The sequence below is a fragment of the Triturus cristatus genome, chromosome 3_2, assembly GCF_964204655.1.
Source record: "Triturus cristatus chromosome 3_2, aTriCri1.1, whole genome shotgun sequence".
Taxonomy (NCBI): Eukaryota; Metazoa; Chordata; class Amphibia; order Caudata; family Salamandridae; genus Triturus; species Triturus cristatus.
Window position 1 is genome coordinate 284,826,375 of NC_140584.1, and position 13,698 is coordinate 284,840,072.

Below are 13,698 nucleotides of genomic sequence, written 5' to 3' on the forward strand. Positions count from 1 at the left end.
TTGGGATGGCATGGTGTGCATAAAAACGATAGATTTAGGCCCAGATCTCTGTACTAGGGGTGAATGTTTGACATTGTTCAGCTTTCAGTCCACCCATTGTTCTTTTTGCATAAGACTGAAACCCAGAAAAAGTCTACTATCACCATATGTCAGGCAAAAAGCTCTCATTTAACATTAAAACAAAGGCTATGTTTCGATGGAGACAGAAATATACTGTCAGTTCAACACACAAACATTAATGCTGCATATCAGGGCATGTTAGGGCTACTACAACAACCCTCTCGAACCCCCGTAGGCATGCTTTTCGTGGAAAACAGGAGTAGGACTCCACCTCGAGGTTTGTAGGCGTGTGTAGGGCAACCTGCCACCCCTGAAGAGTGGGTTGGGTGTTAACTTTGAAAATTACAAACAAAATTAATGCAATGCACACATTGAAAAACTGAGGTTTCGAGTCGGATAAAGGTCTCCCTTGTGTTTTTTTATTAGATTGATCGAGTGGCTCTGTATCATGGGTTATCAGACTTCGATTCCTGTACTGTCTTGATATATTAAACTTTTATGAAGCTGTCTTACAACACATGATTTAGTAATGAGATGTAATATTCAAACTAGTTAATTACAATTTTAACTTTAGTAATATTAAACTGTTTTGCACTTTGGGGGTTGACGTGGATTGACAATGTGATTGGTTTCCGAGAAGAATCCGATCTGTGCATAGTTATTGTAAAAGGTTTAATATTGCATTATGTTACTGAATTACACAACCAGTACCTGCAAGCTTTTATATAAAGGAGATGCAGTTGCTATTTATGGCCACGGGGTGGCAGTGGTAATCTCTCGACGCTGTAATGATACCAGTGGACACGAAATGTCAATGTATTAATTTATACTGTGGATGCAGTGTTTTAGGATGGGAAGGACTGTTTGGTTCTGTAGAAATAACAGACGACTTGGCATGTGCCAGCCACCTTTGTTTATATTTGTTAATTAAACGAAACCTTCCGGCATGTTTGGTTATTTCACAAGAAGCGTGGTTCATGGCGGGTTAGTGCCAGGTGTTACCTGTCTTTTCTTCATTTCCTTGTTTAAGAGAGATGCGAACACGTCTCACCTCACTACTTGCAGGTCCTCTGGAGTCACTTTCAGGTTTTGGTTCCAGGTATAAATTCCTCTGTATTTTTTTTAATCTTTTCAGTCACACGTTGTTTGGAGGTTGTGCACTGAATGAAGCATGGTGGTGTGGTGTGGTGTTCTTTCTTTATTTTCTTTAACTCTTTATATTGAAGTTTTTTTTAATTTTGCACAACCTATTAGAAAGACAGTGTCATTCGAGTGACAACTATTACAATATGACACACGATAACAATCTGTAGGTTCCAGCCAGGGCACAAGTCGTAAAAAAAGAAGTGGGGGGACTAACCTAGTTAGGCAGTATGCACGTGACATCACGGCACGCGACATCACGGCGCGCGACATCACAGCACGCGACATCACAGGGCAACATCACAGCGCATGACATCACTGCGCATGACATCACTGCGCACATGACATCACAGGAATTGACATCAAGCCACGACTTTACAGGAAGTGGCATCTCAAGAAGTGCCATCAGATCTAAAGCAACATATATGTTTAGCAGGTCTATCTGTCTGTGTATGTTTGAGCCCATTGTGAGGATAATAGCACAGTGAGCTATGGAAGATATTTTACTTCCACACCTTGCAATCCCCTAGTTTATGTACCATGTTCATTCATTTACAAACTTATGTTATTTATTATACATAGAATATGCATGTGTTGATGTAAAACACACTGACACCCTGCATTGGAATGAGTAGGATTATACAAGAAAAAATAGATGTACTTAAATTAGTTCAACGCCTCCTCAGGGGGAGTATGCTCTATATAAATGAAATTTGTTTTGTGTAAATACTGGGAAAGACCAACACATCTGATTTTCTTACAGTACATGCATATCTCCTAAACAGGGACTGAACAAAGTGAAAAGCTGCCTCTCTTAAGTATGTGTGAAGTGCTAACAAGGTGTGAGACTTTGTTTCCCATCCGCTTCATTTGCACCAGGTGTGAGGCTACTGACTGCACCCAGCCAAGAGACTCGAACAAAAGGAGGCCTGATGACCCCTTAAATTCTGCCTTTGTTATGGGCCCAGTAGGAATCTTTAATAAGAAAGCCTTGTCCCTGCCTGCACATTGTTGCTTGTTGCAGATAGAAAGCAGGCAACGTGCAGGCGCTGCTGAAAATGTCCCGATGTTTGGATATTACACCGGGACGAGTTCAGCACATTATTCAGTGGGGCCCAAATTCTTGGCAGGGTGGACGGAGTTCACCCTGTGAAAAAAGTGGGTGGACGTTGTCCACCCGAGGTTACACCAACTCGTGCCATGGTTCCAGCCCACTGTAGGATGTGTTGGTGTGCTTTGGTGGAACAGCATTGCGGTATACTCTTGCCAGGATTGGAGGGTGAGTCTGGTGATCATGCGACCGGCACCTGGAAGGGCCCCTTTACAATGTAGAACTTTGTGCGAGGTACCAGTAGCAGTTGCTGCCAAAAGAAGGTGGTGGGGCAGCGCGGGGGGGGGTGTTAATAATAATACAGAGAAAACACTTACCTGTTGCTCCAAATCCCACTGCCGGCTGCCTCGGTGCTCCTCTGCTCCCGCCGGCGCACAGCCCAGGGTCCCAGACTGCCCATTCAATCCAGACACTTACAGATTGACCTCAGCGGGCTGGTTTAACACTCGTTTAGAGATAGGAAGCCTGTGTCATTTTTCAACCTGGCTGTGGAGCACAGCTGGGTTGGAGAAATGTAAGTGCGCATGTCGGCTTGGTCATCCTAAAACAGGTGGCCAAACTGACATGTGCACTTACAGTGCACTTACCACTCCTCCTTCCTGGACACTAGAGGATGGCCCCGCCCTACAGTGGTGGCATCGGCGATGTTTATAAGCCAAACTTAAGGTGAAGTTTAGACTTGCACAGCCAGTTGGCTGGCTCTGAGCAGTGGGGCGACGCCCCTCCGCCATTACAGGGGAGCTGCCCCAACGGAGATACGTGTGCTACCGACACAGTAACTGCGAGGTGCGGGGGAGGTCCTGTAGCAGCATGGGCATGGGTGGCGCACAATGTGTTCAAGGGGGTGGCAATTGATAGGGAGGGGGGCCAGACACCCATTGAGGCAGGGACCGGCGATCACGTCGTCTCCTACCTGCCCATGGGGGTGGGTGTGTGAGGATGCCAAGAGATTGTGTGGTGGCCAGGACCAGTTGAGTGGGCTGGATACAGTTGGAGGGGGAGGACAGCAGTGGGTCATCACGAAGGAGATATTGTCTACATGTACAAGTTCTCGAAACTGCGATAACAGAGTGCCCCATGCCACTGCAATGGGCCTTTTTCAAAGGTGGCACACCTCCTCATAGTGTAGATTGGTACTTTCAGGCTTCGACCCAACGAAGAAAAGGCATGTGCCACTGTACAGCGGACAGCGGCTAGGGAGCTTGCCAATGTAGTGTAGGGGTGCGTTTAGCAAGAAGTAAGGCTAAGTACGCAAAGCAGGCCTGGACTACATGTTTCAGGTCTCGTTTAAAGATCCCTAGGGTGGTTGCCACTGAAGTGTTCAGATGGGTGAGTTCAGTGACTGTGGTAAGAGTTTCGTGGATGGCACGCCAGTAGGATATGCTGAAAGTCGGCATTGTGGAAATGGCACCTAAGGCATGTGAGAATGGCATTGGGAATATGTGGTTTAACTTAGACTGTGTTAGGTAGGCCCTGTGTAGCAATGTATATTGAATACTCTTGAATTGTGCATTACGGGAGGTATTTTGAGGTGACTCGAACGCCAATATCGTCCTCGCTCACCTGTCTGAAGGGCACTTGAGAGATCTGTGTGTGTTGCGGGTGGCTTTGTTTAGCCATGTAATCAGGTGACACGCGGAACCCATGGTGTACAGGGTGTGTATGACTGCATGGGAAAGGGGTACCTCATCGACGGTGCACCATAAGAGATAACACGTAGCCAATAGCTGGCCATGGAGGAGGAATTGACTGGGAGGGATACCATAGTCTTGTCGTAGCTGGTCAAATGCCAGTAGGTGATGGTCCTGGAATAGATTCCCCATCATTTCAATGGACTGGTCGTGCCAGGGGGCTAATTCCTCTAAGGTGAAGGACCAGGGAAATCGTGGCAGGCCTTGCAGAATGATTGTGGGGGTGTATGGGTGGACATTGCATGTCAGGTGGAAGATTCTGGCTGGGTGTCTGAGAGCCACCCAGACATGCAGCTATCACGAGCGATGCATTTTAACTGAGGGCAGCAGGAGTTGTCGAAGGGTATCCAACGGTAGAGGCCCATCGCTGGTACAGCTTTTGTAGAAATTGCTCCCTGCCAACCAGTGCAACACCCACTGGAGTTGGGCCGCTAAGTAATACGATTCAAAGGAAGGAGCTCCTAACCAGCCCTGTCCCACCGGTAGCTGGATTCTACTGAGAGCAGCGTTGTTTGTCAGCCCATAGGAGCTCCCCTAGCATTAAATCTAACTCATGGAAGAACGACCTGGGTGGGCATACGGGTGCATTGACGTAATATTATTGTTGGCGGGGGAGGATTACCATGTGGGTATGCCCTTTATTGTACTTTTCAGGACTTCCTTTTTAGTATCTAATATAGATTTGAGGGTTTTTTTTCTGGCTTTCGGGTTCTGATACTGGTGAATACCCTTGTAGACCTTTCTTCGGCTGAGAATAGAGTGCATGGCGCTCTTGGAGCCGCTCTTTCTCGGCTTTAGGTTGTGAGACATCGTTGAGCTCTGCTTGGAGCTAGGTGGGTTGTGCTGTGGGCTTTAGAAGCTGTGGAGATCCTGCTTTACCATATTGTATGTGGTGCAAGCAATCCCCCTTGGTGAGGTGTCTAGGGGTCCCTGATTGAAGGTGTGTGGCTCTGTTAGCTCCTGATCTTCCTGCAGCATCTGATACCCCCTTTCTTTTCCTTTTTCTCTGGGATCTCTCCCTCTGCACAGCTCTTCTCAGCAATGTCCTATATTTACTGTCAGGGTCTGATTCATTTTTCAAGAGCATTGCCTTGGGTCAGTTATGACCTGTGTCATGCTAGGTATGTTTTTCGTCTTTCTTCTTATTTCTGTAGCCTGGTTCCTGCACGGGACCAATGCTCAAGTTGGATTCTCCTGGCCAATATCTATCCATGTTCTTTGGCCAATCTCTTCCTCTTCTCCTGTCTCTCTGTCCCTCGCTCAATTTCTCTCCCGATTGCTCGCTCTGTCCCTCTAGCTCACTGTCAAGCTCTTTCTGTCCCTCATTCTCTTGCTCCCTGTGGCTCTTTGTGTCTTAGTTTCTCACTCCACTTTTCTCTCTGTGTCTCACGAAATTTCTCTCCTTCTTGCTTTCTTTCTCTTTCTCATGCACCCTTTTCATCTAACTCCCTTTCTTACTCATATATTCTCTCTCCATGTCACTCACTCTTTCTTTTACACACACATACCCACACACACACTCATTGTTGTTCACTCTCTCTCTCTCTCACACTCTCTTACACATGCTTTATCAGTCTCTCTCACCCTTTTTTGCGCGCTTTTGTGTCTTTCATTCTCTCTCAGTATCTCTTTCTTAATATCCTTCTCTATCACTCTTTATTGCTCTTCTCTCAATTTTCCTTTCTCTTTTGTTTGCTCTCATACTTTTTCTTACATGCTCTTTGACGGTCTCTCGCTCACTTTCTGTCATTCTCAAACTCGCTCTCACTATATCTCACTTACTCTCTCTTTCTCTTCTCTTCTTTTCTTTCTTGCTCTCTCAATTTACCTTGCTCTCTCTCTCTGTTGCACTCTCTCACACACATTTTCTGATTCATTCTCTCTCTCTCGCCTTCTCTGTCTGCCTCTGCCACACTCTCTCATACACACACACTGTTTTTCGTTTTCTTCCTCTCTCTTGAGCTATCCTCTCTCTTGAGCTATCCTCTCTCTTGCGCTCTCTGCTTCTCCTCTTCCAAAAGAGACCCAGCCTCCATTTTGTTGTGTTCTGTTTTCGCCTATGTCTGATATCGCCTTCTAGGATAACCTCTAGTTTCTACCATACAACAAACACTGGGGGAGATTTGCAAGGAACTGACGCATCTGCATAGATGCGTCAGTTTCCTTGCGCCAGCGCCAAATGCCCTTGAGCTACAATGGATGCACTATATTTACAATACAGTGCTCAATGGCACAAGGATTAACAGATGCGTCTAAAATTCTGACGCGTCTGTTAGCCCAAAAGTGACGCACTGCTGGAGTTGCTCATGAGAGTGACGCAACTCCAGCAATGCGCCACAACAGATTGGCGAGTCCCATTCAAAAAGCCCTGCGTCATTTCTTACGCCTGGTCTGAGCAGGCGTAGGGTTTTTGATGCAGTGAAGGTGTAGAGTGACGCAGTGAAATGTAAATTTAACTGCATCAGTTCTACATGGCTTTTTGCGTGGGAACGCCCAGCCTGCATACATTATACCTGACGCTGGTATAATGTGACGCAGGGCTTTACAACGTGACGCATCTTCTTAGATGCGTCATGTTGTAAATTGGCAGCAATGTTTGCGCCACTGTTGCTTCAAAAAAAGTGACGCCTTGCAGGTGCTAGGGGGCGCAACGGGCTTGTAAATCTGCACCCCTGAGTTTATGTTTCCTGTGCGTTGCTTCATGGAAACAAACTCTTATTTTTTCAATTACAATCAGGTCAAATTTAATATGGTTTGCTAATTTTTGGGCCTTGTGGTTGTTGTTAAACACTACATCTATACCACATGGTTATATAAATGTAGTCACTTTTCGATGTAATTATTTGAATTTCTTCGGTGGATCTGGCATTTTAATAGTGACAAAAGGTTTAAAAGTTTTCCTAGAATGCACTTGGCAAATTTTGACTTTAACCACTGCTTTTCGGCTTCCTTATTAATAGATTTGTGTTTCTACAGTCTCTTTCTCTTCGGGACCATTATTTCTTATGTTAACCAACTCCTGTTGTCTGTTGGGCTTCTAGTGACGTCATTAAAAGGGGAACAGTTTCTTCTATACATCGAGGAGTCATGCATGTCCGGAAAAAATGTGTAGGCGAAGTGTTGCAACAGGTCTGTTGACGCACACAGAGTTACTGGCAAAGGACTGCTTTGTCAACTTCGAGCAGATGAGTTTAGGTAACCTTTAGAATGAGTGAGTTTTTGTAATACTATCCCATGGAGTGACGTGCTTGTCAGTGTTTCGTACATACCTCTGAGATAAGTGTGGTTTCATCCATGGAAACAATGTACCTTAGAGCCTGATTAAGACTGGGGAAGTAGGTAAGCATCCGTCAAAAGGGTGAATGTCCCTTCTGTGGTGGTAGGAAGACTGCTTGGGGTCTTGTATCCAGGACCACAATACCCTGATGGTCATGTGCGGTTCATGCGCTCACTGCATATGCTCCGGGCTGCTTGATAGGTCGCCGGACCACCACTACATCCTCCAAGCGCTTCTGCCTTCGACAGCCTTACCCTCAGGCTGTGAAAAGTGGTGGTCCTGAATTGCGCCTCTGTTGTTTCAGCCTTCGGAAATAATAATTTTGAGGACTTGATGGTGGCTCAATTGGCGTTGGTCACACCGCCTTATATAGTCAGCCCGACCGGCACCTTTCTGCCAGAGCCTATTGCCAATTGGACCCAGAGTGGTCTTACACAGGAATCTGTGGAAATGCATCCAAGAGATAACTCACTCCACCTCAAAGACATTCTTAATGTTCATATTGGAACCAGACCCTTGCATTGGCGGTCTCTTTCAACGTATCGCAACATTTGTGACAAAAGTTCCACCATAACATGGTGAATCTACTGCCACAGATGTTTTTACCCCAAAGCAACTCCTTATGTCTTCCTTTGGAGCCCCTATTCGGCCATCAAGCCCCGGAACTACTTCGCTGGGATTTAGGAGTCCTAAGTTCATACTTGGCTACTTTCAGCCAGGCCTCGGCTGATGTAGACAGGGCCATCAGAAGAAAAATACTTCTACTGCCCCGGTAGGATACTTGATTTATCGGCTGTCGCCGGTGCTGTTGCTAGATCAACGTTTTTCCTGCTACCCCGTCTAATTTAAAATGATTTCTCTTTGCATACAATCAAGCGTGATTCATGAGCAACACCTTATTTAGATTATAGGAAGTTGAGTATGACTGCTTAATTAACAAGTGGCTGACAAAGGGGCTCTTCTAAGTATTACAATATTCACAAATAATAACATATTCTGTGACAAGGACTCAACTTGACTCCATTCTGAGTTTGGTCTCCAAGTCAGTGAAAATGCCACAGACAAAACCGAAATTGCGATCTTCGAGAGAGCACTTCACCCTGGAACTCCACCTGATGGCCAAAAGAGCTAGGACTGACATCCACCCAAGAACCTCAGGATCCTCATCAACAGCAAACTCAACATGACCGCCCAAGTAAACGCCATTACCGCCTCATGCTTCCATAACCTGAAGATGCTGAGGAAGATTTCCAAATTGCTTCCAATCACCAACCAGAAAACCATCATGCTTGCCCTCATCAAAAGCAAGCTGTTCTATGGGAACAGGATCAACAAAAAACTCACTTGAAGGCTGCCGATCATTCAGAACGGGGAGGCCAGAGTCACTCTCGACTTCCACCGCACTCACATCACAACACATCTGAAGCAGCTCCACTGGATTCCCATTCACAAACGAGCACAATTCAAACTCCTCGCCAACACTTTCAAACAGTACATAACACTGGTGCAGCATACCTTAACAATTGCATTGGAAAAGTACTAAACTTATGTTTTTCTTACCACCTTTGTGTATTTCTTGCATAAGCTACGAAAACTATGTAAAGGACACAAAGTGTATGCTTCTGGGCATCATGAAAAGCTTAACTTTTCCAATGCTTTTAATATTGCCTACTACCCATTTTCACCAAAAAGTCTAGAGGGGCCCAGAATCAGCGGCCAGAATGTGTCCAAAGCATCCTTAAACCCGACCCCGTGAAGCTTGCCACGAAAGCTCTCCTCTAGCTCCCTTTAAATTCCAAGATCAAATGTACGGCTCTCTAACCGTCCACAGACACTAGTGGAGACAATGTGAAAACCCTGCAAAATCTACCTTAGCTGTAAACCTCGACTCATGTCAGTCAACCAGATCCGTCCGTATTCTTTCACTGTAACAAATCATTATAAAGATACATGGTGGACTAGCACCAAGACTGCTGAATGTCGTCCACCAGAATGTAAGTAAATAAATAAATAAATACATTCTTCTCAGGAAACTGAGGATGGAACCCAAAATACACATGATTTAGAGACTTCTGCAAACTGAGGTGCTCGTACTCACCTTCTAACTCAGGGATACTCAAAGTATAGCAGAGAGCGGCGCCTGCGGTCCTCCTGACCTTTATATACATTCTGTTTTCTTATCACATACTTACTGCCAGTGTTTAGTTTGGAGCAGAGTAATATGTTCAGAAAGTGGTTACCCAATAGGGCACAATTTGTCATTATGGGATTAATTTAAAAAAAATTACTTTCTGGTTTCATTGTTTCCATCTTGCTCATTCTACAAACAACTGGGCTGTGGAATTTACCCATTCTAAAAATACAAAGTTCACAGCCAGCATATTTTGACAAACTGGTTATGCTAGGCTTAAACGTCACGTCTCATAATGTCATGGCTAAAACGTTGCAGCCATGAAATTATGAGACACTTTCTCTAAATATTATTTCTCGCAATACATGAATATTTTTGATACATTAATCAATCTGATAAACTACTTTATTTAGGTGTTATTTTTTTCAATGGGAACCATTGTTTCTCATTCATTTTTAAAACGTTCCCGCTTTCCCATGTCTAGTGGAGGAGCTTGGGTGTTTGTGTCTGTCCACCATCTTGAACCGCACACCTTGCTGAGGATCTTTATCATGACTTTTTTGTAGCACTCACTACTTAACAGAGCCTGTTTCCAAGCACTCCTAATGTTTACGGATAAGAGAATAAAGGCAAAAGGAGAAAGCGAGGCCTAAGATTCTATTTCAATCAAATTCAATTACTAAGTTAATTCCTATGTACCCTTGACTCGCCAAAAGTAGTGATAGCAAGCAAAGAAGGCTTACCCCAGTGTGCGGTAGAGGGATAGTAGCTCAGATACAGCATAAGACTGTATTGTCAAATCTATGATTCTTCTAGAGACTAGTGGCTTCATTTAAAGGGCAGATTGGAAAAAAACCTCAAAATAACTCCACGACTCACCATCTACGTGCTTCGGCTCTTTAAAACCCACCTTACACGCCCCCTTTGCCCTCCAGCTCTCACTCAGTTGGCGTAAGTGTGTCCCTAGTTCACACCAAACCATACATGATGGCCTCTGGGAAAATGTTTGTGAGTAACTAGGGTCTAACCAAACTCACAGACGGTATACACAAGGGGCATGTTCCAGGAGTATCAGCTAAAGATACACACCCTATCCAATAGGACTCTTACCTCATCTACCTCTTTTTTCTGACTGGACAATGTTTTTTCTGTTTATCCAATCACAAACTAGTGATTGGATAGCAACACCCAAAAGGGGTGGTATTCATTCACAAAATGAAAATAGCTCATAAGGGACAGCTTACAAATGTGGGTTGCCTACATTGAGGGACGCATGCTCCATCAATATCATTAGCAGAATACGTATTTTGTTTTTATTGCAGCACCTGTCATTTAAAAGCACATGTGCTACACTAAATAGTAGGTGTAGAGTCTTTGAAATTATGCGCGCCAGGACCCTTGCGGTACTGGGGGGACTCTAAACAGGAATTACGTAGTCTGCTGGGGGTAAGAGGGTGTTAAGATGTGGTTAGGAAAGTTCTAATGCAATACGTGCAGTGTGTGATCGTATGCTGAGGAATAAAGATGTCTGTTGCAGAGCTCCGTATGTGGCGTGTTCATTTGCATGCTACTGGGCTGGGAAAGACGCTATGACTGGCAAGGAGTAGGGGATACGTGACCGAAGAAACAAGGCTGCTCTCCCTGAGAGTTTGCAACGGTATAGCAAACTGCTTGTGCACGCCACATGCTCCCCAAATTGATACAAAGCAGTCTGTGGTTGGCGTCTGTGGAGTCAAAGCCCACTCCAGCCCACACACAGCCCTCGAGTGGAATGCCCTGCAGAGGAGCACATTAAAAAAGCCCGCCAAAATCTACTGATAAGGCGGAAAGAAGAGAGACTTCGCTGTGCCATTACCCAGAGCCATCATCCATATGAAGCAAACCCTAAAGGCAGTGATAGCCAGGTACAAAAACAGAAACTTACTTACCAGCACAAGCAAATGAAGTGCTATATAACCTCAAAATCGGACAAGAGGACCAGGACCAAGTCACAGGGCTGTTGCATGGAGAGGTTGCCGGACCCAATTTGCTTGAAGAGCGCTGCCTGAGCAGCACTTGCTCTCAATGACGATGGAAGGAGGCTCCAAGTACAATGTGGCTACATTCCTGAAGCCACCACCATGTGACACAGAAAGAAACAGAACATTGGTGCCAGTTGGACTGCATTGATGGAAAGGTTCAATGACTTCAGAAATGTGTTAGAAGAAGAAGATGATAAGAAAATCATTAAATATTTGAAAAACCATGTCAGTGATGGTGTGAAAGAAGTACTAAAGAAAGTCTTGCAAACTGATGCAACATCGTACAAAAAAATAAAGGAAGCATTGGAAGCCAAGTTCAATACAATGCCGAATGTTGATTATGAATGGTACATCTTCAACTAAGCACGACAACAGGCTAGTGAAACGATGGATGAGTTTGTTGAGAAACTTGATGCACTTAAAAATACTGTAAACTCTGTGATTTTGATGATGAAGAAGCCATGCACCTCAGAGTAATTGGTGGCTGTCTTTCAAATTCCTTCAGGAGACGCATGTTGAGAGAGACACTAAGTTTAGAAAAAATGCTAATGGCTGCAAGGGCAGAAGAATGAGCAGATCGACAAGCTGCTGATATGGAAGCAGGAACAGTGCTTAATAAATCAGCGTTGATCACGAAAAGCAAGCATAAGCACAAAATAAATGCACACAAGTCGACGTCTCCGAAAAAGAAAAAGTTATTCTTCCGATGTGGGTTTTCATTACCCCATGAAGGTAAATGTCCAGCAATAGGACTGATATGCAAAGGCTGCAGGAAAGAAAACCAATACATAATGGTGTGCAAAGCAAATGAGAAACCAAACTTGTTACAGCGAGAAGAGAAAATGGATGCCAGAAAGGTCCAGAAACATTCTTGGCACGCCCACAAGACCAAAAAGCAACATCAGTTACGACAAGTAGAAACCAAGCACAGTCGATCATCATCAAGTTCATCATAAAAAAGGTTCTTCAACGTCATTGTCAAACGCTTGTAAAGAAGACGGATGTGTGTTGATGATAATGACTTAAGAACAACAGGCACATGTAGGATTGCTGCTTACAAAGCAAGATCAAAAGTCAAAGAAAAATCACCAGACGAAGCGACTAAATTCATTGGGACACTGTCCTAAAATCGCATTAAAAGTTAACTGCTACCCCATAACCTTCCTCATAGAAAGTGGTGCGTTGATTAACATCATGTCAGTAGAAAAGTTCAAAAGCCCATCTCCTGTGCATTGCCTTACTCTGTCAAGCATGAAGGTATACACGTGGGCTGCTACTATACTGTTACAAAGTCAAGGGTCATTTACAGCAACTATGAGACATAAAACGACGTTAGTGCAAGCACCAATTCATGTCTTTCAGGGATTTTTATCTAGTGCATGCCTACTCAGCTTTGCCACTGCTGCTGATATGGGACTGATATCATTCAACCACAACATCAGAGCTCAGTCTGAAATTATGAGCGAGTTACCATCACTGTTTCATTACCTAAGAAGACTTAAGAAAATGAAAGTGCCGGTTCATATTAATGAGGACATTCTCCCTGTGGCCCAACGCACCGCAGAGTCACTTCTCACTTACTAGAACCCATTGAGAAAGAACTAGAAACACTGTTGAAGCATAACATCATTGAACGCTCCACCGGCCCTACGCAGGGGTTTTTGCCCCTAGTGCAGTGTGCATTTGTGTTGTGTTGTGTTGATATGGACAAGGCCAACAAAGCAAACAAGAGAGAAAGACATCCTTATCCCCACATAGTGGACATGATCATGCAGCTGAATGGAGCCAACGTCTTCTCTCGTCTTGACCTGAACAAAGGATACCTTCAACTCGAGCTGGAAGAGAACTGTAGGCACATTACTATTTTTTCGACTCATGTTGGTTTGTTCAGATACAAAAGACAGCATTTTGGAGTATCTTCTGTTGCGAGATATTTCAGGATGTTATTTGATGAGTAATTCAACCAGCTATACATGCTTCCAATTAGAGTGTTGCCATACTGGTATTTGGGACCACACAAAAGGAGCATGACAAGGCTCTTACACAAGTGTGCCAATTACTTCCTGATTCAGGTCTCACTCTGAATGCAGCACAGTGTGAGAAACTTTAGTTCTTTGGTTAAATATTCTCTGATGGGGCAATGACCCGGATAAGGTGCAAGCACTGTCATCTGCTTGTCCCCCACCAGATTTAACCATGCTGCGATCCTTATTATGCATGGCCAGTTATTGCTCAAAGTAAATTCATGAATATGCTACAGTGAG